Source organism: Hyaena hyaena, unplaced genomic scaffold (genome assembly GCF_003009895.1).
Source record: "Hyaena hyaena isolate Hyena2069 unplaced genomic scaffold, ASM300989v1 scaffold_59, whole genome shotgun sequence".
Lineage (NCBI taxonomy): Eukaryota > Metazoa > Chordata > Mammalia > Carnivora > Hyaenidae > Hyaena > Hyaena hyaena.
The window spans coordinates 1,453,192-1,478,004 of NW_024080691.1; the positions used below are offsets into that span (position 1 = coordinate 1,453,192).

The window sequence follows — 24,813 nt, forward strand, 5'->3', positions numbered from 1 at the left end:
TCTCTTCAAATGAGACAGCTTTTTGGTACAAAAAGCAACTAAAGGTAGCGGAAGGATGATAAATACTTTTGATTTAAAAGTGCATATGGCACCCAAGTATTAAAAAGTGTCATAGTCCCATGATACAACTTTACTTTCCCATTGCACAAACCAGATAAGCTCTTTTTTGTTTTATCTTGAGCTTTCTTTATACAAGTAGAGAATTGGCATGAGAAAATATATTTTGGCTGAATTTCTTACCTCATCAGTAAGTGTTTTGAGTTTCTGACAAATAGGGGGTGCCAAAGAGGTATCAAAGAGACCAATACTGAATTTCAGGCTGCTTCCAGTATTTCTGGTTCTCAAATCACTGCAATGCTTACTTCTTGTTGGTACAGAGCTTCTATTCTGGGCCCTGTGAGTGACCCCCTCCCAACTGCTTTAGACCATTCTCCATACCAGGCCCTTATGCCAGGCTTTCACACATCTCCAGGATGGAGCAGCTAAAGACCTCATTGATTAACTGAAGATTCACTAAAGAGTTAATGCCTGGCACAGCTAGTTGTTAAATATTTTGACATCACTGCTGTCAAAGACCCATCTTATTTTCTAAGAACTGATGGCTACAGTTGAGAATAACATTCATACAGAGAAACAATGTATAATTAAGTGCTAAGATGTCTAAGACAGCCCTGTATGATGTTTTAAAGAGTTATAAAGGAGATATTATTTGAGATTGTTTGGAAAGATTGGTCAGGGATTTGGATAGGGTAGGAAGGACAAGACCAAAACATACTATTTGTTTGTTTGTTTGTTCGTTTGTTTAACCGATCATAACCAAGTTCCCCATTTGTTTGCTACCACTGTGTGCAAAACACTTTGCATACATTATCTTATTTACCTCTCATAGTAGCACTATGAGAAGAGAGGAGAAAATAAGGCTTGATAACACAACTAGAAAGTGTTGGAAAGCCCACGCATTATCCATTCTTGCCCATTGTGTGCAAGGCTTGGTGTTAGGTGCTAGCATGGTAAATATGAAGATTTTTTTTTCTTACTTGTAAGGGTTAAAATCAAAACAGCCCCTAAGTGAATGAAAAAGTGCTCATAACTATGGGTTATCCATAGTCAAGAGTATCATTTTAAAATAGGACTAGGTATCGCTTCTCGGCCTTTTGGCTAAGATCAAGTGTAGTATCTGTTCTTATCAGTTTAAAATAGGACTAGGTAATACATTTTTATACTGCTGCCTTCAGCTGTTTCAATAGCAATATAAAACATAGAAATGTGAGCCATAGGAACTAGCTAAATTCATTATAATTTGAGTATCAAATCTTTCAATATTAGTCTTCTTATAATCTTTGCATAACATAGGAATGTTAGAAAAAGCAACAAAGCACAGCCTAAATATTTAGTCTATTGGCAAAGTTTTACTGTCCATCTTTAAATGAAAACTGAAAGAGCAAGACTATTTGTTAATTATTTTACAGCAAATCTAACTTTTTTTCTAATTCTGCTTTCCAACTTATAGGAAGCATACAACAATGAGCATGCAGTTGCTGAAACTAAATTATGTAGGAAAGTGTACATTTATGGGCCCAAGTATGGAATCACTCTCTTTCTTCCAAAAATATCTCATAGTGAGTTTCTTGAGAGGAGGGATTTGATTTCATTTATCCTTCTGTACCCAGCAACTAGCATGGTTAGCTGATAGATACCAGGTAATACATTCTTCAAGGGAGGTAAAGACAATGTGGGATTGAGAAGTTGGGGAATAATTTCTAAAGCTGAACCTTGAAGATGATGCAGGAATTTATTACATATGCAGAGAAGGGCATTGTAAGGAGATAGTGATACTGAGCAGTGTTTCCAAAATAAGAATGGTCACAAAGGTTGTATGTTTAAGGAAAGCAAGGAAGACCTCAGTGTCTTTGCAGGGGTTTTTTGATCCTGACAACCTATTCTTCTGGACTTCTTTTCCTCCCCCCCTCTCCTTTGTCTTATCCATAACTCTACTTTTAAAATTCAGACTTCTTCAACAAATAAGAAAGAAAGAAAAAAAAAAAGAGCGAGAGACATAGGAAGCCACTTAAAAGGCACATCAACTAATTGTAATCATTGAATCTTCTTGGATCCAAATTCAAACTAACTTTTAAAAAATATTACATTCCTGGGGCGCCTGGGTGGCTCAGTTGGTTAAGTGTCCGACTTCAGCTCAGGTCATGATCTCACAGTTCGTGGGTTCGAGCCCCGCGTTGGGCTCTGTGCTAACAGCTAGCTCAGAGCCTGGAGCCTCTTTCAAATTCTGTGTCTCCCTCTCTGTGCCCCTCCCCCACTCATGCTCTGTCTCTCTCTGTCTCAAAAATAAATAAAACAAAAAAAATTTTTTTAACAAAATAAAAAAATAAATAAATAATACAACATTCCTGAGACAGAGATCAGAATACCAACTGGATATTCGATGATAAGTTGTTGGTGATATTTTAGATATGATAATAGTATTGTGATTTTAAAAATAAAGATAATTCTATCTCTAAACATACTTTATCTCTGACATATTCACAGATGAAATGATTTTCATCAGAATAATACAGAAGAGGGAAAATGAGTGGGAAGAAAGATAAAACAAACAAATAAATAAGCATTCATTTTTTTTTCCATCTTCCTAGAAGACCTTTCTCTTCCCTCCCTCCCTCCCAACCAGTGGGTTTCATCTTCTTGCTAGATCCCAAATGCTCTAAGCATGTTTTATAATTATCTGTTTATGTGGGTTGCCATCACCAGAAGGAGCTCATTAGTAAGGATTGCGATTTTTCTTTGTCCTCCCATCGACTGGCTCTTAGGAGGGGCTCAATAATGTTAGATAGAAAATTGAATTATAAATGAATAGGTACAGACTTCCAAGGTCTACATCAGAGTGTGTGATTGAAGTAGTGAGTTCCCCTTCATTTCTCCTAGTTTCATCTGATTCTTAATAAAGCAACTCTCAACGCCTGTTCTCTGTAGAAAACAGTATTTGCTCATGACTGAAAGCCAGGAATGTAACAGCCTAATTGAAACTAGATAATTCACACATTTGCATTTAATATTCATGAAATGCCATGTTGTGAGGCCATGTTCTTAATTAGTTTAAGATAGCATTGTTCCAAACCTGTTTAGTTCTTACAGAGATAAGGCAAATATAAAGAAAAATACTTTCTTTCTATTTAAAAAAAATTTAATTAAATTATGGTTATCTGACCCTGTTTTGAGTGTGAATTTACAAAACTTCTGAGGAAGTTCATCAGCTTCCTTGTTCAAGTCTTGTGAGCACTCTTTCGGTCCGTTGCAGGTGCTTATTTTGTACCAGTAAAATTGTGCCTCTGAAAGTCCAGAATGGAAAGTCTGGAGGGAGCTTTGCCAGGGATGTACTCAGTGCTCTTGCCCTTGATCCAGACTATGCTGAAGCGCCAAAAGCAACAAAAGTCAGCCCCATTTCTATTGTTTCAAGAAGTTTTTAAACAAATCACCCACTGGCTGTATACTGTTATTGAAAATATTAATTTACTTAGACTGCCAGATTTTTTCTCAAATAACATATGTATGTTAACAATAGAAAGGAATCCATCTGCCCCTCAGAATTCTTAGTTACCCACCCAGAAACAACCCAATGAGATGAATTTGTAAAAGCATGCGTGATATCCCCTAGAGAAACGTGTTTCACAGACCAGATGGGATTTTCTATTTTTTTAATAAAATTTCTTCATCTATGACAACACAAACTTGGAATTTCATGAATATGTGCATGAGAGAGAGCCCAAAGGGATTTGTTTCCCTCTGTGGTATACATATTCTTTCTGAAACTAAATTACAAATAAGGAATATGTATACCCAAACCTATTATGACATCCAGTAATAAGAACTGAATATCCATATATAGACCCTTCAGTGGAGTGTGTTATTTTTTCTTTTTGTATGTCCAAAATCTATTTTTCAGGCACCCACGACCACAAACATCCAATTCATTTGTGATGTATAAAGCAAGCCCAGGAATGATAAAAACCCAGTAACTGAAAAAAATTACTGTAACTGGCAAGGCTTTGAGGGAATGGAGAGGTTAATCAGACATCTGCTTACCTCTAGTCTTCATTGGAATTCATTGGGTGTTAAATACCTGACTTCAACAGGATAAGCTTGTTGGGTTAGGTAGATGGAATATCATACCCACCAAAGATATATCATTGTCCTAAGATTTGAGAAAACAAAGAGTTTACAGCATAGCTGTGAGGTTTGGGGGTTTTGGTTTTTGGTTTTTGTCATCTAGGTAGAGTTGTTTTCACCATCTGGGTCAGGGCTTTGTTTTGAACTGTCTTTCTCTTTTAAAGCCATAACCTCTTCCATTGTCTTGCCCTAATGAAGAATTCCATAATTGCAAGTATTTGTTCTTTCATTCATGTATTTAGTTATTTGTAAAATATTTATTTGGTTCTTACTTTGTTCAGCAGTATCTGGTACTAGAAAATATATGAAAGCTTTTTGAGTTGTTTGGTATAAATTTTTTGTTTCTTTGTTTTCAAGTTTGGGACAGTTATCTGTCTTTCAGTTGCAGGACAGAAATACACTTGTGGGGCCTTCACAATGGAGTTAGAAGAAATGAAGGACCAACACTAAAAGATTTAAACTTGAAAGCCATAAGACGTTATGTTAAAAATACAAACCATACTCTGGTTTTAATTAAGTGGGTCTAAGTGTGAAGTGCTAGGGGACTCTTCTATTTATAAATGGGCCATATTCTTCTGTGGGCCTTAAGTGCATCTTGCATATTTATGATATATGCATATATTTGGCCTAGGAATGCACATGTACAGAGAGATTCATATACATATATGCACAAAGAAGGAGTACTCTTTCCAAAGGGCACAGAGGTATGGAATGCTTCTTTATAGATTTCTCAGCTGAAGCTTACTCTACGCCAATTTGTTTTTATGTGTGGCCTTCTGAATTGATAAGTTACCCTGGAGGCAAGAATATTACGTTTCAGTAAATTAACAGGAATGAATAATTTGAGTAAGTTTGAACAAGAGAAGGGAGTATATGAGGGGTAGGGCTATGTCTGTTTTGCCTACCACTTCCAGAACCTAACACTCTGCCTGGCTTGTGTTAAGCATTCAGTGAATAAGCAGATTAATTAGTGCAAGTTTAGGATTGGGAAAATATTCTAGTAGAGCACTTTGATGGACTGGGAAATTCTTTGCCCAGGAAACGAAGAAGGATTGTTGCTGCCTGAAGATTCAATTAAACTCAGCAAATACTTATTGTCTTCTAAGTTCTGCCAGGGACTAGAGATCTCGCACTGAGTGAAACAGGTCCCTGAGCTTTAGAAACTCTCAGCAAAAAGACAGTATATGTACAGTTTTACTGATAATTTATTATCATTTAAATTATGATATCAGGATATGAGTACAATTATGGTAGTGTTAACAAAATACAGAGGCGACCCAGGGAAAGGAACAATTACCTCTACTTAGCGGGGCTAGGGAAAGCTTCTCTGAAAGGATGTCTCCACAGTATTTTAAAGAACTAAAAGACCAAAGATATCCCAGGTGGATGGAGTAACCTATACAAAGGCACAGAGATATGAAACAGCAGGATGTGTCCTGGGACTCTGTACAGATTTTTTGTTGTTATTCCAAGCCCATAAAATATGTTGTCAGTAGAGAGAAAAGTGATAGGCGAGGATGGAAAGAAAGGGTTGAGAATGGTTTTTCTATCCCTGAATGTTTACATCTTGACAATTGGATGCTGCTATGCATGAGTCAGACGACTTTCACCCTGCCTTCTTTTTATGAAAATCTTACCCTGCTTCAATACCCACCATATCTGTAATGCCAGACATGACCAGTGCTGTCCATTTAAATCTCTTCTTCTTCCATGGTTTTCAGCTTGAGCTCCATCTTTTTGTTTTTGTCGTTTGGTTTTGGGGTTTTTTTCACGTTCCCTTCCCAGGAGATTGTAAAGTGAGTGGGAGACAGAGCCGATCCTTACCTGTCTGTATTTCTGCACATGCCTAATACTGGACCCCAGACCAACTAAACGGAAGTTAGCTACTTCTGGAGGAAGCATCACTGATTTCTAGTTGCATTTCTGGACCAAACACCATGCTGTCCACTCTATTTTTCTGGTAATAAATATTTGTGAAGACCACATGGAAATGCCCCTTTTAAGATTATGTGCTGGGTACTAGGAAACTAAAATTCAATCCAAACCGCAGGACTGACAGAAATGAAAACCAAATTCTGTTTATAAATGAATTAGAGAATGTATTAACATCATACCAGTCCCATGTCTACCATCCTCCTGCAAGGTACATCAATCTGAATGTCATATCCTTAGACAGCTTTAGTTCTAATAAGTGTAGGTAGAACAGAGTTTGCATATCACCTTTAAATGGCAATAATTCTACTTCAAAGGGCAAATGAATGAAAAATGCACTTGAAAACTCTTTGAATGGACTGAGAAAAGGTTATCTGATCTATAATATAGACAAAAGCCAAAAGCTTATTTTAAGAAATTCTTTCTTCAAATTTCCTTTATTCATGTTTTTCTATATTTCATTCTCTTGATTTATGCCTGTAAATATATGCAGCTTTAATTATCAAAAGGCAGATATGCCTTTGATATATACAAGGGTGACCACACATTCCAAGTTGCCCAGGCCAGTTCCAATGTATGTCTGGATTTGGAAGAAGATTATTGACCATAGGCAGACAAGGCTACAGTGAAATTATTGTGTTGTTAAAATCTGATTGGAGAGGAAATGAAAGGGGCTTCATTCTACATTTATATTTACAGGTTGGATGGGAACTGGCATAGAAGGCTGAAGCCCTGGCTTTGAGTTGTATCCATTCCACTTGCCAACAGCATGACTTTGACTCTTTATTACAGAGTTATAGTTAAGTTGTTCTAGAGGTAACTACTTGGGGAACAAAACTCTGGAAACTTTATTATATAAAGATTATTTGAAGAAATCATGGACACTTAGGTTCATGAATAAGAACAGCAAATACAATGACTGCATTATTCAGATACAAGAGAGCCTTTTAAGGAGATGAGAGATTATAAACTTACTTTATATAACTGCAGGGCTAGAAGTAGATCTGATAGAGAGGAAATTAAAAGAAAGAGATTTCACTCTTTGATAATGAGATCTGTCTAGCAATGGATAGGGTGATCTAAAAAACAGTGCTAGTGAAAGCATGAAGCAGAGAACTGACATCAATGTTTATAAAACTCATGCAGGAGACAGTGGGTCAAGCTGGACAGGAGCCTGAGAAAAATCCCAGTTGAACATGATTGTTGTGGACTTGTCTCCCAGCAGCCATGTACCCTTGTATATGGCACCTTCTTGTCTTTTCCACTCCTTTACTTATTATTGTATCCATGTTGCCTACCACGGTACTTGATGTAATCATGTACCCAGGAATTGTTGAGGAATGAAGGAGACCCCATCCCTTCCCTCCTAGAATCAACTCTACCAGCCTCTTCCATACAAGATTCTCCCTAACTCTACAGTTCTAGTTTTATCAGCACTCAGTGCCCTCCCTCTGGTTCCTTTAAGTTTTGTCTTTTTCAACCTAAGCACCAGTCATTTATATGCACACATTTCATTTTTCAACACTTAAGGTTCCAAAATTCCATTTTTTCCCTTCTCTGACAATATTTTAAAACTATTGACCTTGGTCACCTGGGTGGCCCAGTTGGTTAAGCATCTGATTCTTGGTTTCAGCCCAGGTCATGACCTTGAGATTTGTAAGTTCAAGCCAATCAGCCTCTAAGGTGGCAATGTGCAGTCTGTTGGGAATTCTCTCTCTGCCTCTCTCTCTTCCCTTTCTCTGTTCTCTCTCCCCTTCTCTCATAATAAATAATTAAGCATTAAAAAATTTTTAATACATAGACTGATAAAACTATTGACCAATCAAGCACTAAGTTTCTATTTATTAAAAGCTTGATGTAGCCAATTACCCTGCTGGATGGAGGAATTTTTGGCCATGAAAGAAAACATGTTTTCTGCCCTCAAAGTCTAGTTGCAACTTAGGCTATAGAAGTAGGCATTCATTGTGCCTGCCATATCTCAATAAAGCAAGAAATATTAACGCTGATTGATGGACTTTAGGAAGAGGACTTTTCAAACTAAAAGATTCAGAATATTCAGGAAGTACACTTACTTCAGCTAGATAGTGAAAGATAAATTGAGTCTGTATCATAAGAGAAGTGGGGGACACAGGCATTTTGATGAAGATTAGTATACTTTCTCATCTGGTATTTATTAATTCAACAAATATTCATTGCAAATTTGCTGTGTGCCAAGCAGAGACTAGTACTGTGAGTTTTTCTGAGGTCAACTGGTTTTCCCTCAATTAATCCAAAGCTATCCATGACCCCATTCATTTCTACAGCATTAACTACTACCTCTTAGCATGCAAAAGGCACCCAACTCTACCTGTCCACCCCCATAATCTTCTAGTGAGCCTAATCTCGGATCTCATCTGAAGGGAAAGTATGGTGTGATGATTATGCTCCACCTACTCTGTACCAGCCATTCCCACTCCCTCACGTCAAAAGCACCAGACACCATGAAGCCTATAAAAGTTATTAAATGTAGACACTCCATTCTTTGCAATTATATAACCTCTTAGGTAGTATAATTATGAATGTGAAAAACATGTTTTTAAGTGTCCCTCTATACCACCACTGCCAGTTTAGGACTGGAGAGCTCATGGAATAACATGGACCAGCCTGCAGAATGACAGCCTGTGTTTCAGCAAACCCTTCCTCACTGTTAAAGATGGCACTACTATTTTCACTCACTGAATTCATACTAGACGCTGCTATAGCTCACCCTTCCAGTAGCTCCAGAGAAGTCTAGAGATACAATGATGAGAATACTGAAGTCAGAGAAACAATTTGCCCAAAGTTTCAGGTCTAGTAAGCAGCAGGAATCAGGATGAGAACCCAGATCTATTTGGTTTCAAATATAGTGCTTCTGCTACTATATAACACAGATATAGTTTAATAGTTTTCAGTGCCTCAGTCTTGCATCTGTAAAGTAGGGATGAGTTCTTGTCTCTATCTGCTTCAGAATTACAATGCTCTTGACAAGTGAGGTTTCTCAAGGAAAATCAACAGCCTAATAGACATTGTTATTGTGCTGAACAATGGAAAGGATCCAGGCACTAAGGCTAATGGAATTACCAACCCACAAATGGTTCATGACCCAAGTGACCCTTGAGTCACACCATGCAAAGGAACTTGTGGCCAGGCAAAACCTATGAACTTTCATTCATTTATTTACTCAGTTAGTACTTTGCAACTTTCTACTTGCCCCCCCCACACACACACACAATATTTGCACTGATAAGGCAAATAAAATATACCTTCTTAGTAGGGTGTCCTTCCAGGTATAATACATATTTAATATACAGCTTGTCTTGGGAACAATGTGCCCTTCCAGTTTATAGGAGGTTTCCAGCCACAGTGGTGCACCAGCAAGAGGAACAATGAAAACAATAGTTCTTAACCTCTAAGATAAGATTTTGGCAGCAACACGGCCCGCTATACCCACTGAGGACAGTGTCAGAATGGAAAAAGCAAAAGTACGTTTGGCATCAGACAGTATAGGGCTCAACTCTCGGCTCTGATATTTAATAATCTCCTATGTAATCCTAAATTAATTCATCTCTAGGAACCTCAGTTCTATAACTGCTAGGTAGAGATACTGACCTTTGAATTGGTTGTTTTTTCACTCAATTTAACCAGTATTTATGGAACATGAAATCATTCAGGAAAAGAGATACCATGTTATGTATTTTAAGTAGAAAAGGCTACAATCTAGTGTATTAATGCGCTTCGTGATTGTTGGAAGTTTTGGAAGAATGATAGTCAAGGGTAAGGGCAGCTATACTCAAATTGGGAAATTTCAAGAATACATTTCCTGAGTCATAGTTACTTGCAGCCCTAAAGCTGGAGACTAACAGTGAACTGTGGAGTCTTAGGAAACTGTAAGAAGCCAAAAGCAGGTGGTAGTAATGCGAAATCCTGTCCCAGTATGACATTACCCTTCCACATCCCAAAATATATGCAAGTTACTGTGACTGGAGGAACCAAAACTGTAACGTTGCTGACAGGAGATTCTGGAAGATGGTTCTCAGGCTTCTAGCCCCTGTGATACAGTGGAGATCATCAGGGTGAGGGGTTAAGGATTGGTGCTAAAAACTAATAGAGAACAGCTGTAACAAGCACCTCTTATGTGCCAGGAATTGTTCTGCAAGCATAAGAGTGAACAAAGAGATAAAATATTCCTCACACGTGGCTCACATTTGATTGTGAGAGATTAAATGAGTTAATATATTAACATATTTAATAGACCAGGGACATAGCAGGTAGCTTTGAAACAGTTGTTTCCTTCTTTTAAGTCCCATCCTGGCCCACTCTATCTTCTCTCCATGAGATTCCTGAAAGGTAGATATTGTAAAGATTAAAGAGAAAAGAGCTGAGGGTATCCATTTGAGACCAAATAGTGATGTTTTAATTGGCAGTGCTTGCCTTTTGCAGATAGGGTCTCATTTTAATTTGTATTAACTTTGAAAGCCATTTGAACATGCTTCAAAGCATGTATTCGCTCAGTAGATAATATAGGCCATCTTTAAAGACATTTATCGGTAAAAATATATGTTAACTCAGTCCAAGTATACTGAAATACAGATGTCCCATAGAAATACAAATATTGCTCCTCACAGTAGGCATGAGGTTTACAGATGAACATATCAGGACATGCATTAATGTGTTCATTTACATAAAAAACTCATTTATTGTGTCCTGAGGATTTGCCAGTCAGCTTCATAGCTGCCTCCAACACTACGCTTTGCTCCCGTCTTGAGCCAAGCATATATGAGGCAGTTGATTCACATAGCCTCCCATTGAGGCAGCTCTGCAGTGCCCTCTGGAATCTGGGACGGGAGCTTTCTAGAGCATTTTCAGTTGCCTTTGTCCTTAATCCAAGCTCTGGGCCACAGCAGGAAAAACACAAGCTTTGGAGAAGTCGTGACAAGTGTACCCATAGGAAGAGATGGAAGGAGAGAGACAGAAAAGGAAGGAGACATAGAAGGAGGGAGGGAGGTCAAATAGCATAATTCTATTACCTGTCTTCATCACTCCTTTCTATCTGCATCCACCCACATACATGTACCTTCATCCTTCCTCCTCCTGTCAATACTGCCTTGATAATTTTTATGTATGTCACCTTAAATGTCATGCATGACTTTAATCTACGGTCACATGAGCATTGTTACCAAGGTGAAAGATTGTACCAAATGTTCTCCTGGGAGAAAATGTCACAGGTGATTCTCCTAAAAATTGTTAGTTTAAAGAAACGGGGCCTTCGATACAAATATACACACATACCGCCCTTGAAGGCAGCAGCTTAAGCTGCTGGCAGCCCAACAGGAATCAGGGCTCAGTGTCATCAGGGCTCATTTCACTTTTGGGGGTAACCACATATGTGGATTTTGAGTGAAATTTCTCAGTTTTAAATGTGAACCCTTGATTTATATTTCTGAAACACCATGAAGCTAAAGAAGACATAATTGTGGGTCAACATGGTTGGCATGCTGCTGGCTTGTGACCTGCTTTGCAGCATTTTCTGTCCTAGAACCTGAATAATGTTATTACACGTTGTGGTTTCTGTATATTCTCCCAGCTGGGCTAAAACTCCTTAAGGGCTAGCTTTTGTCTGAGTTCTCCAAGCCTGTTGACTACCATGGTTCTCAGGACATAGTAGGTGCTCAGAATACACACACACACACACACACACACACACACACACACAGCCCTATGCTTTTGTAGATCTCCTTTTTTTTTTTTTTTCCACAAGTGTGAGCTTCTATTTACCTATTGGAACAATGTTTGTGTCTTCGTCCTCTCAGCCCTACAGCATTTATTTGTAAAATCTCAATACCAGTCTCCTTAAGTCACAATAGTAATAATTAACATTTGCAAAAATATTTTAGTTTGGAAACTTAATAGTTAATTCTTTTAAGGAACTTATAGTCTACCTGATGGAAGAAAAATATGCAAAACTCATTATCATGTTTCTTTGTCCTATTTTCAGATTTGCTTTCTTTGAATATAGTATGGTGTAAGGAGAGCACTTATAGGTTCTAGGGGCAAATGTAGGTTTAAATCCTTTCACTGTCATTTGTCAGCCATGTAAACTTGGAAAATTCATTTTATTTGTCTGGGCCTCAGTTTACTCATCTATGAAATGGGAATAATAATACCCACTGCATAGGATAATTGCAGGGATTACCTTAAATACTGCACATGTGCCCTTATACACAACAAAAATTAAATAAATGTTCATCCTTTGGGGGCAAAGAGCATCTCACTTGGTCTCACTTCTTTGATTATATGTACATAGGAATTAGAGCTGTCTATTGCTTTCTAAAGCAGAAATAAAAACAGTCATCTAGTACCTGTGGAGAAACAGAAACTTTTCCATATTTGGATAATTACTTTGGCCAAAAATTAGAAAAACAAAGAGAAATGTGAATGCTTCATATATAGTCCTGATGTTTATTATTATCACTGTTATTATTACTATTATTATCTTGAATATGGGGCCTTTTACACAAATATCAAGAGCTGGTCCTGCTGACATTCTTGACCTAGGAGACTGGGTGGTCCACAGTGCCTTCAGGGAGGAGGAACAAGTTTGTAGAGGTACGTGGAGGTACCAGTTCAGACTTACCAGAAGACACATAGCATACCTTGGTGAAGCGGTGGAAAAGGTGATCACTGGAAGAGCAGAGTGCTCAGGGAGACATTTATGGATTAAGGAGAGAAGAGAGGAATGGAAGACCTCCATTAGTCCTTGGAAAACTCCTCCTATGGCCTGGAGTGACAGGAATTTTCTGCCTCTGCTTGAGCAGAAATTCCATTCTGGAACAGTCCTCCAATGTAGGACTCAGCAAAAAATAATAAATTGAGCATTTGAAAGAGACATTCTGAGGGCCCCAAAAGGAAAAGAGATGGTCTCTTAAGAGTTTACAATAAAATAAGCCACATATTAGGAAACAAATAACAATACAATTTAGGATGAGATCAATACAATTCAGTTTAGTATAGGATCACAATTACCAATGGCAAGTACAGAGAATTTGAGAAAGGGAAAAAGTGATTCATCCATGGTTTTGCAGTATGTGGATAGAGGCCAGACTCCGGAACCGGATTGTCTACTGGCAAATCCCAGATGAACTTCTTGCCCAGCCTTTCTGTTCCCCAGCTTCCTCATCTGTAAAGTGAGGGTAATCCCCATTACACAAGGTTGTTGTGTACAAAGAAAGACAGAGCCTCATTGGCAGGCCAAACCAGATGAGTAAGATTGTGAGAAGAAAGCCAAACCTATTGGCCTGCCAGGAAAATAGCCTTACAGGCACCTGGAGAAATAATTACCTGGAGAAAGATCAGGTTTGAATAAAATAAAGGAAAAAATCTAAGGAAGTGGGGTATGGGCGAACAATTTATGTCTGAGCAGAGAGTCTCTTTGGACTCCTGCAGACCCACTAGTTTAGGTGTGGAGCAAGAATAAAAAAGGAATAGGAGGTAGCAGTTTACTGTCTCATTCTCTCTCTCACTTAGTCTCATTGATTAATCTCTCTATGCCTCAGTTTTGTCATCTGTAAAATGAGGTAATAGTACCTACTATATAGATTTGTTAAGATTGAACGAATTTACACATGGAAATCTCTCAGAATGTTTTCTGACACAAATAATTGTTCACAACCTGGTGGCTATTATTATGACTATTATCCTGCAATCATTTGTTGTGTTTCTAATATAAATCACAAACTGTAACAGGCCCTGAGATGTGGACATGAAGAAGGTTATGGGCAACCAAGGCAATGTAATTAAGAGGCAATGTCTGGGTATATTGACCTGGTTTAAAATCTAGGGCCCATTATTTAGTTTCCTCCTATGTAGCCTAGAACAAGTGTCTATTTTCATAAATTGGGTGATGCTAACACGCACCACAGGGTTGTTGGAGGAAGAAATAAGATGAGTCTCCATACAAGGCTTTCAGTATAGTTCTTGGCTAATAAATGTTCACTCCTGGAAAGACTTAAGAAAACATCACAGAGATGGTGAAACGAGGTACATAAAAGGTGGAGAGCTCAGAAGACAAGAAAATTCTAGGGCTTTCCAAGAGAAAAGATAGTTTTTGAAGTCTTTTGTTATATGTGTTAAGCAGTGTTCTCCAGCAGTAGAGCAAACTGTGAATAAGAAGGTGGGTCACCTGAGCAAAGGCAAACTTTACTAAACTAAAAGATCTGTTGTTTCAAACCAGAAAATATATTGCAAATCATTTAGCTTACCAAAAATGAAAGTCAAATGGTGTCGGTTACAATTGCAAAACATACTTTCACTACTAACAATAGCGATGTTTATTCTCATTATGATCCTGTGACATTGAGAACAGACTTAACCTTCGATCTCTTTGCTGGCAATTGGATGTATTAACAGAATTATGATTGATTGGACTGATTATTTTTGAGAATTTTTTTCTTCTTTCATGTATCTCTGGAAGATTTAAATTATCACCGTAAAGCCACATTTTTCAGAAATAATAAGATCCCTATATGTTTTTCCCTAGCCTTCTTAAGAATACAAGAACCACAAAAATCTTTCAAAAAGCACTTTAGACACAGAAAGTATACAGTTTAAAATCTGTTGGGGATTCACTATTACCAACAAGAGTAAGGAAACACTATGCAATCAGACTATGATTTGATTGCACAGATGTAATAGAAATTTGGGGGCACTTCTTGCCAGTATTTTTCAGACCTTAGCTCTCATCTGCTGGTAATCAGGCAATGCAGGGAGGTATGGCTATTATTCTTATTTCACAGAGGTTCAGTGGCTTGCCAACGGTCACACAGTGCAGTCATGTCCTCATTCCTCTGCAGCCATGTTTTCCTAGGTATATGTTTCATGAAAAAAACTCTAGGTTTATTTTCTTAGGCAACTATGGGCATTCTCTTGGCCTCATGTCTTTGGCAGTGAGAAGATTTTAAGAGTAGAATCGATGTGAAAGCATGGATACTATTGTGAACACTGTCACAAAGGCAAAACTTACTGATGAGATTCACCAAGTAAATAGCTGGTAAACCAAAGGTGAAACACGGTATGAAACTAGGGGAAAATGTTAATGGCAGAGGTGGATATCAGCCTTTCATCTTGACAGTGTCAAGTGCGCACCTCAAGTGATTGCTCACTCCCTCTCTAATAATGGAGTTAGAGACCTATAGGGAGATCAGTTGAAGACTCTGTCCTTTCCTTAGGCTATCTAATTGACTCATCATGCTAGGCACTAACTATGATGTTTAAGACCTTTCCATTGGGGTTGTAGCAGCAAGGAATCAGACAGGATGAGAAGAACCCTGATCTAAATGTTATGACAAACAGCTATGGGAACACAGGTGAAAGAGCAATTCCTGTTAACTGACGTTTAATGAAATGTTGCCTAGAAGAGGTGGCATTTGCACCAGCTATTGGATCATGGGTAGGATTCAGGAGGCATTAATGGAGTAACCAGTGGGAGGGATCTTATGGAGAGAAGACCTGACGGTGGGAAAATCTGTGAATATTGGTGTTTCTACCTTTTGGGGGTGAAGGCAGGGTAAACAAGTGGTGGATGAAGTGGGCTTCTGTGTCATTAAGTATAAAGCAGTTTCGGGTTCACAATCTACGAATCATTATCTGGTGTTGGTGTTGTATGCATCTGACCCGAGATCACATATCAATATTTTAATTCACTGATGTCTTCTAAAATACAACAAAATGTAGTCTTACTATCTGCATTGGAATCAATGCATTCCATTAGGAAGGAGGAGAGGTAGGGAGGGAGACAATGATTTTACCTGAGAAACAAAGTGGTAATATAGTTGAAAAAAATAAGATAAATTAATTTTTACCATAGAATAAATTCTGACCTGTAGAATAACAAGCTCCTCCTATCCCTCCGTCACACATTCTTCTCTGCTTCCCAGGTCCCATCCCCATCTCTACCCCTATTCTGCTGGGAGGGAAAGAAGGCAGCGGAATGAGTGCCAGGTTAGGGAGGAAAGTTCTGCCTGCTTCTCAGCTTCCTGCCCCATCCACAGAAGCTAAGGAGGCTGCAGGGGAGATCTGATCAGGATATACCCAGGGAGCAATGATGGATGGAGGATCCCTGAGGCTCTGAGAGAGACCCTGTCATCTGCAGAGCCTTAACGAAGACTGCCATTACAGTACCCTGCAATCTCCTTTGTTCAAGCAGACTGACAGCTTTTGGAAAGTGATATTTCGCTGGAATAGGATTTTGCTGGAAGTAGATTCAGTAGTGACTCTTAATGAGTGTCACCCTGCTGACTATTCAGGGTTGTGTTCTTCATGCCATCTGTTAACATTTCTGAGTTCTCTACGCAGCCAGTAAATGCTGCGAGATGTTCCCCTGGTCTGTGTAGTCTTAGGCATGTCATGGCTGGATGAGCTTGGTGCTTACCAGGGTGCCTTTGTGCCAGAGCCCCTCCTAGAAGGCTCAGGTCACATCTGCAGAATTGCTACGGCATTACTTAGGTGTCTTTGAGGAGATGCCAGGACTTGGATAAGCACAGCTTCCCCACAGCACTATGATGCCAACAGCTCACTGCTGAGACAGTAAAACAGTATGTAACAGTAATTTAGCAAAAAAAAAAAAAAATGTATATACTGGAGCAATGGACTAGATCTTTTTGGACTTGAATGTGGGTAGTGAAACTTTGACACTCTGGAAGGGGGAGGAATGGTAGACCAGAGTATAGGGGACTGGGAAGCTGTGGTAGGGTCATAACTGACCTACACACTATAAATTTCCTCTCTTTTTTAAAGCAATTGAATGTGAATAAGAAAATCAAATCTAAGACTCTTGAGAATTTATATTATAGCTTCTTTTAAATCTACTCAAGTAGATGCATACACATATAATCCCTGGAGTTAAAGAGTAGTTGCCATGAGGTCTGTGCAGGGAATGAGACTCATCCATCTGCTCCAAAAGCATGTCCCAGCTGACCCAATCTGATTGCTCTGACAAAGCCTCTCCCCTGCAGTTTAGCTTTTTCTGAACAGGAAGTATTGGACAGATTGTGATGAAAGGAGTCACAATGTCTAGTCCATCCTGTTCATGATCTCTACGATTTCTCCTGAAAAGCTGAATCGGAAACATCCATGTGCATTTTTATTTCCTTTTTTGTACATTCTTTCCTTCATTTATTCAACAGACATTTATCTATTAATCTAGGGTTGATGATGTCCTGGGTACGGAACTGGGTACTACAGCTGTGTTTTTACATGGTCATGTCCCAGTCCTTAGTGATGAGGGACAGAGAAGTCACCCACTACAGCACAGTTTGGTGGGGAGTGCCAAAATGGAGAGAAACCCTGGATATCTGTATGGGAGCCCATAGGGTACCTCATTTATTAGGCATCTAATTCATGCCAGGCTACCTAGGCCTGAAGACCACCATCCACCCTCACCTGGACAGGGATCTCACCACACTCTAGATGCAGTTGTCTGTCTTAATTGCTCCCCTTGTTATGGACCAATCCCTGAGCCATCTCACCCATGCCTCCCAACTCCAGGTGCTCCCAGGCTGATCACACAAGCCAAATTCTGGGACCAAGCTCTTTTGGCCTCATTAATGTGTTAACTGGCTACCAGCAATATCCTGAGGGAATGCTGCCAACCATTAAAATAAAATTATTTCTCTTATATCAACTTCTTTTTTCTTAATTAAAAAAAAATTTTTTTGCATTTACTTATTTTTGAGAGACAGAGACAGAGTGTGAGCAGGGAAGGGGCAGAGAGAGAAGGAGACACAGAGTCTGAAGCAGGCTTCAGGCTCTGAGCAAGCCGTCAGCACAGAGCCCGATGCAGGGCTTGAACCCACGAACTGTGAGATCATGACCTGAACCGAAGTCAGGCACTTAACCGACTGAGCCACCCAGATGCCCCTATCAACTTCTGCAAGTACTTGTAAACACCCATTAGAAACGAAACTTTGTACTGGGGCATCAAGTATTACAGGAGTAGCTAGGGCATGTCTCCTATCCTTGTCCAGTTGTGTCCTTGAGGAGGGAAGAGGGCACACACATGATCATTAAATATTAAGCAGGGCATGGGTGTCATGGCAGAGTGTGCAGTGAAGAAAGCTGCTTCATTGTGACCAGAGGAATAAGAAAGTATTTAGATGAGGAAGTGGTAATTTTCCTGGGTCATGAAGATTGGTTAGAGTATCATCAAAGAGAATAGCATATTATAAAGGGAAGAAAAGGTAGAATTAAAAGAAATATGAATGGGAATGTACAAAATATGCTCTGAAAATACTTGGTGCACTTGGAATGTTGTCAGCAGGGTTGTCACTAGGAGTTAAGAAGGAGAAGCGAAGAGCAGATCACAAGAGGCTTGAATGCCAGGTTAAGGCATTTGGGGTATATTTTCTGATATTCTAGTTCTAACCAAGAGACAAGAGTCCAAAATGATCCTTTAACTTGATTCATAAAAATTGTGTCACATAAGGTTGAGAGGTAAAATAAGGATGGAATAAAAAGAAAAATCACTGTTTCAGGAAGTCTGGCCCAGTGAGCACCCAACCTAATCTGCAGAACACTATAAATTCAGCCTTCTAAAACTGAACATTCACCAATTAAAATCACTGAGCCTTCCCCCTCTCAGTGGTTTATTTTCCTGCTTTTTGAATGTTCATTGTCACTTTTGTTAGCAGATAAAATATATTTATTCTTTTCTGAAATATTTTTTATGAAAATGCCCCCACCAAAGAAATTCCTCCTGTGATGGAAATGAAAAGAAATGACTAATATTTTACTGGACTTTACGAGAGCATCTATGACATGCATGGTGATAGTCACAAATCTAGGAATTCTCAGGTGGCCCATGGTGCAGTCTGCTTGGATTTATGGACAAATATATTCAATTCAGGACCAAGAAAATGTAGCATTAACACACATAGGGAAGATTTATGCTGATTAAGAGAATTGGGACACTTGCAAAGCAGAGTGGAGAGGCTGTCGCTGGCATTTGTGAATTGTGTCTTCTATCTCTGGAGGAGGTATAAACAAACCCACTGACATTAATGTCTCCATGTCAGGTTGGTTGGTTTGTAGTTGCTGTGTTGGAATATGATGGAGCCCACAATGAATGCTAAATTACTATAATAAATGGGCCTATGATAGAAGAGGTATTGTCTTCTCCTTATTGTTCAGGTAGTTTCCCATATAGACAATCATTTAGTTGTGTCCAGAACTAAAGTAGCATACTCCACTGGGAAGTTACTAGATTGGGATTCCAATTCTGCCACCACCACTTTCATAACTTCTCTGAGCCTCAGGTTTTGATATATACATTGGCATAAGAATATCTTGCATATGAGCTTCTAGAAGGATTAAAAGAGAACACATATAAGAAGCTCACAGATATGGGCTAGTCATGTATAATTTTAGTGGGATATGAAATAAAAAAAAAGGGTCCAAAGAAGGAAAACTAAAATATAGTTTATTAGTTCTTATCCACAGGAGGCCAGCCTGAAAAGAAGTGAAAACGTACCCATGGTATGACTCGGTGTACAGAAGGTCTTCCCTCAGGTGATGTTAATTTTTAATCCAATCACAATGTTTTAAGACAACATGCTTAAAAAGCACACAACAACATTTCAAGTGTTCATATGAGCACTATTCATTATAATCATATTATTCCAAAGTAAATAATTAGCTTTTAAATCTTGATCCTCCCCCTCTTCAATAGCAGACAGAGAAAATAAGTGCAGGCTCTTGCCAGATAGATACCCTCCTACGTTATCTACAGTCCCAACTCTGTGGCTCCAAGCTGGGGTGCAATTGTACTGCAAAGATTACACACACAAAAAAACCATAATAATGCCAGTAATGAAACCTTGTAGCATTTGGGGTTGAACATTAATGATTCTCCATTTCAGTTGAAGAGAAACAATGCTCTTTTCTGCCTTAAAAAATTCAGTTCTCCAAAAAGGCCAGATGTGAGGAAACATAGGCTGAGTTTACTGATATGTGTAGATTTCAGGCAATATGTTTTCTTGCTTTCTGCAAACGTGTTAATATCCTGTGATATCTCACCAGGGCTTCCTCCAGCCAGAATACATGTCCTTAGACTGCCACTATGACCTTGGGGACTCTGAGCTAGGTAGGAAGCAAACTGCAAACATGATCCAATCCTTCCAGTATGTTTTGGAAACAGGATTACATGTCTCTCTATTAGATGCTCTTTATTTAGAACCAAACAGCATTATAAATTAGACTTCCTGGGGCATTCTCCTTCTGGTTAGTAATTTAACCACAATAAATTGAATACACTGGATGCTTTCTTATTCCTCCTCTCCCTCCTCCCTCCTTCCTCTTTTTCCTCCTTCTCCTCCTCTTTCTTCTCTAGTTCCTAGAGAATTCTCCTTTTTCTTCATCATCGCCACCACTATCAGATAGTGATCACAGAGCAACTCTACAAAACGGTTACTCCAACAGTCTGTTGTCCTAAATTAGTTTAGAAGGCCTTGCTAAACCCCTAGTACATAAAAGACATGAACACTTTGATCACAAACTGATTTTCAATTTAATATGAAAAGAACAGGCATTTTCTGGGCCCCACATTGTGCAGCTCTTTTACATGTATTATATTATTTATCCTCACCTAGTCTGGTAATTATAGGTGGTGATATTTCCAACTCAGAGAGGCTGAGTAATTTGCTTCTGGTCAGCCTGGCAGTCAGTATGTACATCTGGCATTCCTTCTGAGATTCTGTTGTCTTCAAACTCTGTTCTTATTTAATTCAATTGATAATTACTGAACACCTATCACATGCTAGGTATTGTAGTAAGAGCTGAGTACAGAGAGTTAAATAAGGCATAATGCCTTCTTCCATGGAGTTTTACACTAGTCCAGTAAACAGATTAAGCAGACACGCAAACAAGCATAACAATGTCATAAACGCAACAATGAATCTATATGTGAGATATAAAGCCAGGTGAAGAGGGGCCTGATTTTTTTTTAATTTTTTAATGTTTTATTTATTTCTGAGAGAGAGAGAGAGAGAGTGTGAACAGGAGAGGGTCAGAGAGAGAGGGAGATACACAATCTGAAGCTAGCTCCAGGCTAGCTGACCTAGCCTCTGACCTAGTTCTTAGCACAGAGCCCTACGTGGAGCTCGAACCCATGAACCATGAGATTATGACCTGAGCCGAAGTCAGATGCCTAATTGACTGAGCCACCCAGGTGCCCCAAGAGGGGCCTGATTAATTCCATTTAAGGGGGCAAGTTCAGAGAACACTTACTATTAAAGGGGACACAACGTTTGAATTTTAAAGAAAAAAGGAGTTTCCCATGCTGATAAGGATGAAAGATGCATGATCAGATAGACCATTTACCTATCAAAAGGAACAGAAGTGTGAGGAACCCAGAATTTCTAAAGTAGTTTAGGCAACAAATACATATTGCAGCAAATGATTTTATAGTGACTCTTTGAGGTACAAATACGTATACGGAAGTCTGATATGATAACTCTTAACAGAAGTAATATAGACACTAAATGTTCTAGACATTTGGAGGCAAGAGAGATGGCTTCTGTTGGAGGTGATCAAAGAAGGCGAGGAGATCACATTTAAGCTGGACCTGGAAGGAGGGGTGGAACTAGAAGAAAGGCTTTCCAGGTGGACAGACTATACCTGAGCAGAAGCACTGAGGTGGGAAAGTTCCCTGCAGATTTGAGAAAACAGAAAGCCTGGGAGTGTGGGAGCATTAATCCTCCTGAAGGAGAGGATTAAACCCCAAATGATTGTCATGAAATTGGAGGGATACTTCATCCTATGTATTCAGCAGCAATATCCTCACCCCTCCCAGACCTCCCTCAGTGACCTTTCCCACAGTCAATAGAGAAACATGCCTCATACCATCTCCCATATTCTCTCAGAAGACTTCTTACTCCTGATAGCATGGAAAGACATGGTCACTGTATTTTAACAATCCTGGATTCTTCTGTTCTCCAGCTAGATCGGCCAACCTCCTTGAGCCTCAGATTCCTCACCTGTAAAATCTATATGATGACATCTATCTCAGAGGACTTAATAAGAATTAAATGCACAGTGAACAATAGCACAGCCCTCTTCCTTACGTAACTCCTTAACACTCCAATGTTCACCCCTTTCCCAAGCTTTCTCCCTCACACTACACCCAAGGCCTCAGCTGAGGACAAGCTTATGAATGGTCATATTCTCTTTTGAAAGGCTCTTGCATTCTCACATGCTGGTTTTTAGTGTGATGTATTATAGGAGAGTGGGTTGATCATTATCAGTAGATACAAAGAGAAATTAAGCAAGTACGTAGTGCTTTTGACTATATATAGAGAAATCACTTTTCCTGGTTGGGTTCCCGAAAAGGAAGACTCAGGTGGAGATTGGCAGATGGGAAATTTACTGAGGAGTGCTTCAGAATCAAAATGCAGAGGAAGGGGATGAATAAGATTGGGCAGAAGGAAAAGTTGGGTGCTGATACAATTTCAAAACACTTCTGAGAGAATGGCCTTCTAAGTTGTCTTGAGTGGGCATGAAGGGGCTCGCCCTTCATACCCCTTCGTGGACCAGTCAGGACATGCAGGCTACCCCCAGGAGGAGGAGTGACTCAGGAGGATGCTGCTTTCTTCACCCATGGGCCACTAGAGGAGTAGGTGCTTAGTCTTGAAGGGGATCTGAGAGGCACATCACAACATCTCCTGTGCTATCTGAGGCAAGGCAAGTTTGCATATGTTCCTAAAAGGTTATTCTTTAGCAGGCCAGAATTCACTATAGATTTTGCTGTTAGACTAGATGTGGAATTTTTTTAAATTCTTATTTATATTCAAGTTAGTTAACATATAGTATAGTCTTGGCTTCAGGAGCAGAACCCAGGGATTCATCTCTCACTTATGACACCCAGTATTCACCCCAAAAAGTGTTCTCCTTAATGTCCATCACCCATTTAACCCATCCCCCCACTCACCTCCCCTCCAGCAACAATCAGTTTGTTCTCTGTACTTAAAGAGTCTCTTATGGCCTACTTCCCTTTTTATCTTATTTTTCCTTCCCTTCCCCTATGTTCATATGCTGAGTTTCTTAAAGTCTACATAGGAGTGAAATCATATGATATCTGTCTTTGACTTATTTTGCTTAACAGAATACCCTCTGGTTCTATCCACCTTGTTACAAATGGCAAGATTTCATTCTTTTTCATCACTGAGTAGAAATCCATTGTATGTATACATCACTTCTTCTTTATCCATTCATTAATCAATGGACATTTCGGTTCTTTCCATAATTTGGCTGTTGTTGATAGTGCTGCTATAAACATTGGGATGCATGGTACCCTTTACATCAACATTTTTGTGTTCTCTGGATAAATTTCTAGTACTGCAATTGCTGGGTCATAGGGTTGTTCTATTTTTAATTTTTGAGGAACCTCCATATTGTTCTCCTAAGTGGCTGCACCAGTCTGCATTCCCACCAACAGTGCCAAAGAGTTCCTCTTTCTCCAACATCTGTTGTTTCCTGAGTTGTTAATTTTAACCATTCTGACAAGTATGAGGTGGTATCTCATCATGGTTTTTTAAAGCAAGAGAAATCTGTTTATAGATAGGGCATTGTATTAGTTTCCTATTGCTACTATTACAAATTACCACAAATTTAGTGGCTTAAAACAACATAGATTTATTCTCTTACAGTTCTGGAGACCAGAAATCTGAAATCAGTTACACTAGGCTGAAGCCAAGGTGCCAGCAAGACTGGTTCCCTCTGATGTGTCTACTGGAAATGCATTTCCTTTTCTAGCTTCTGAAGGCACCTACATTCTTTGGTTTGTGACTACTTTTTCACATCACTCTAACTCTTGCTTCCATTGTCCTATCTCCCATTTCCTCCTTTGACCATCCTGCCTCCTTCTTGTATGGGCCCTTGTGATTACACTTGGGCTTCCCAGACAATCCAGGATAATCTCCCCATCTCAATGTCCTTAACATAGTCACACCTTCAAAGTCCTTTTTGCCATATAAGCTAACATTCACAGGTTCTGTGGATTAGTGTGTAGATACCTTGATGGGCTATTTTCAGGCTCCTGAGAAAATTATAGTCAAACCTTCTTGCTCTGGTGCTACCTTCTGAGTACATTTATCGAGTGGCCATTAGAATGGCAGTGCTAACTTACTCTTGTCCAGGTCTGTCTCCTTTAACAATATCAAGAACACTGGGCCAAATTGTGTGTTTTCCAGCAAACTCCTAACATGTGTGAATGAAGTCAGAAGACTCTTCTTCTCTATTCTGGCCAAAGCAACCCAGAACAGTACCACACTGAGAACCCTTCAAGTCTATGCTAATGGAGACATGAAAATTAAATAACATCTATAGAAATCATGAAGGAAAATAGACATGCCTGAAATGCTACCTGAAACAGGGAAAAGAGAGAAATACCCTCACTTCCCCTTCCTGCCATCCTCCAATCTCCTGTTACTGTCTCCCATTGACAGAACCTAGCTGGAAGTCATTTTTCAAGGGAGGCTAGGAAATGTGATTGGCATGCATTTAACCCTGTTGATTTAAAAGAGAGCAGGAGAAATGTAGAAATTGGGTATGAGAGAAAATGACCAACACATAAGCTGAATCTCAGGAAAACCAAGACTGAGGTTATTGCTAAATAAGTGTGCTGGCTGGCTATTCTTG

At 39.2% G+C, this 24,813-nt stretch overlaps 1 protein-coding gene and 1 pseudogene across 9 annotated transcripts in view; both read left to right on the forward strand.

Annotated features, from left to right (window-relative positions):
- The window catches only part of DLG2 (discs large MAGUK scaffold protein 2), a 1,380,463-nt gene that overhangs the window by 1,182,561 nt on the left and 173,089 nt on the right, over positions 1-24,813 (forward strand). The gene's annotated exons all lie outside the window — the stretch shown is intronic.
- Positions 1,139-1,276, forward strand: LOC120231641 (annotated as a pseudogene).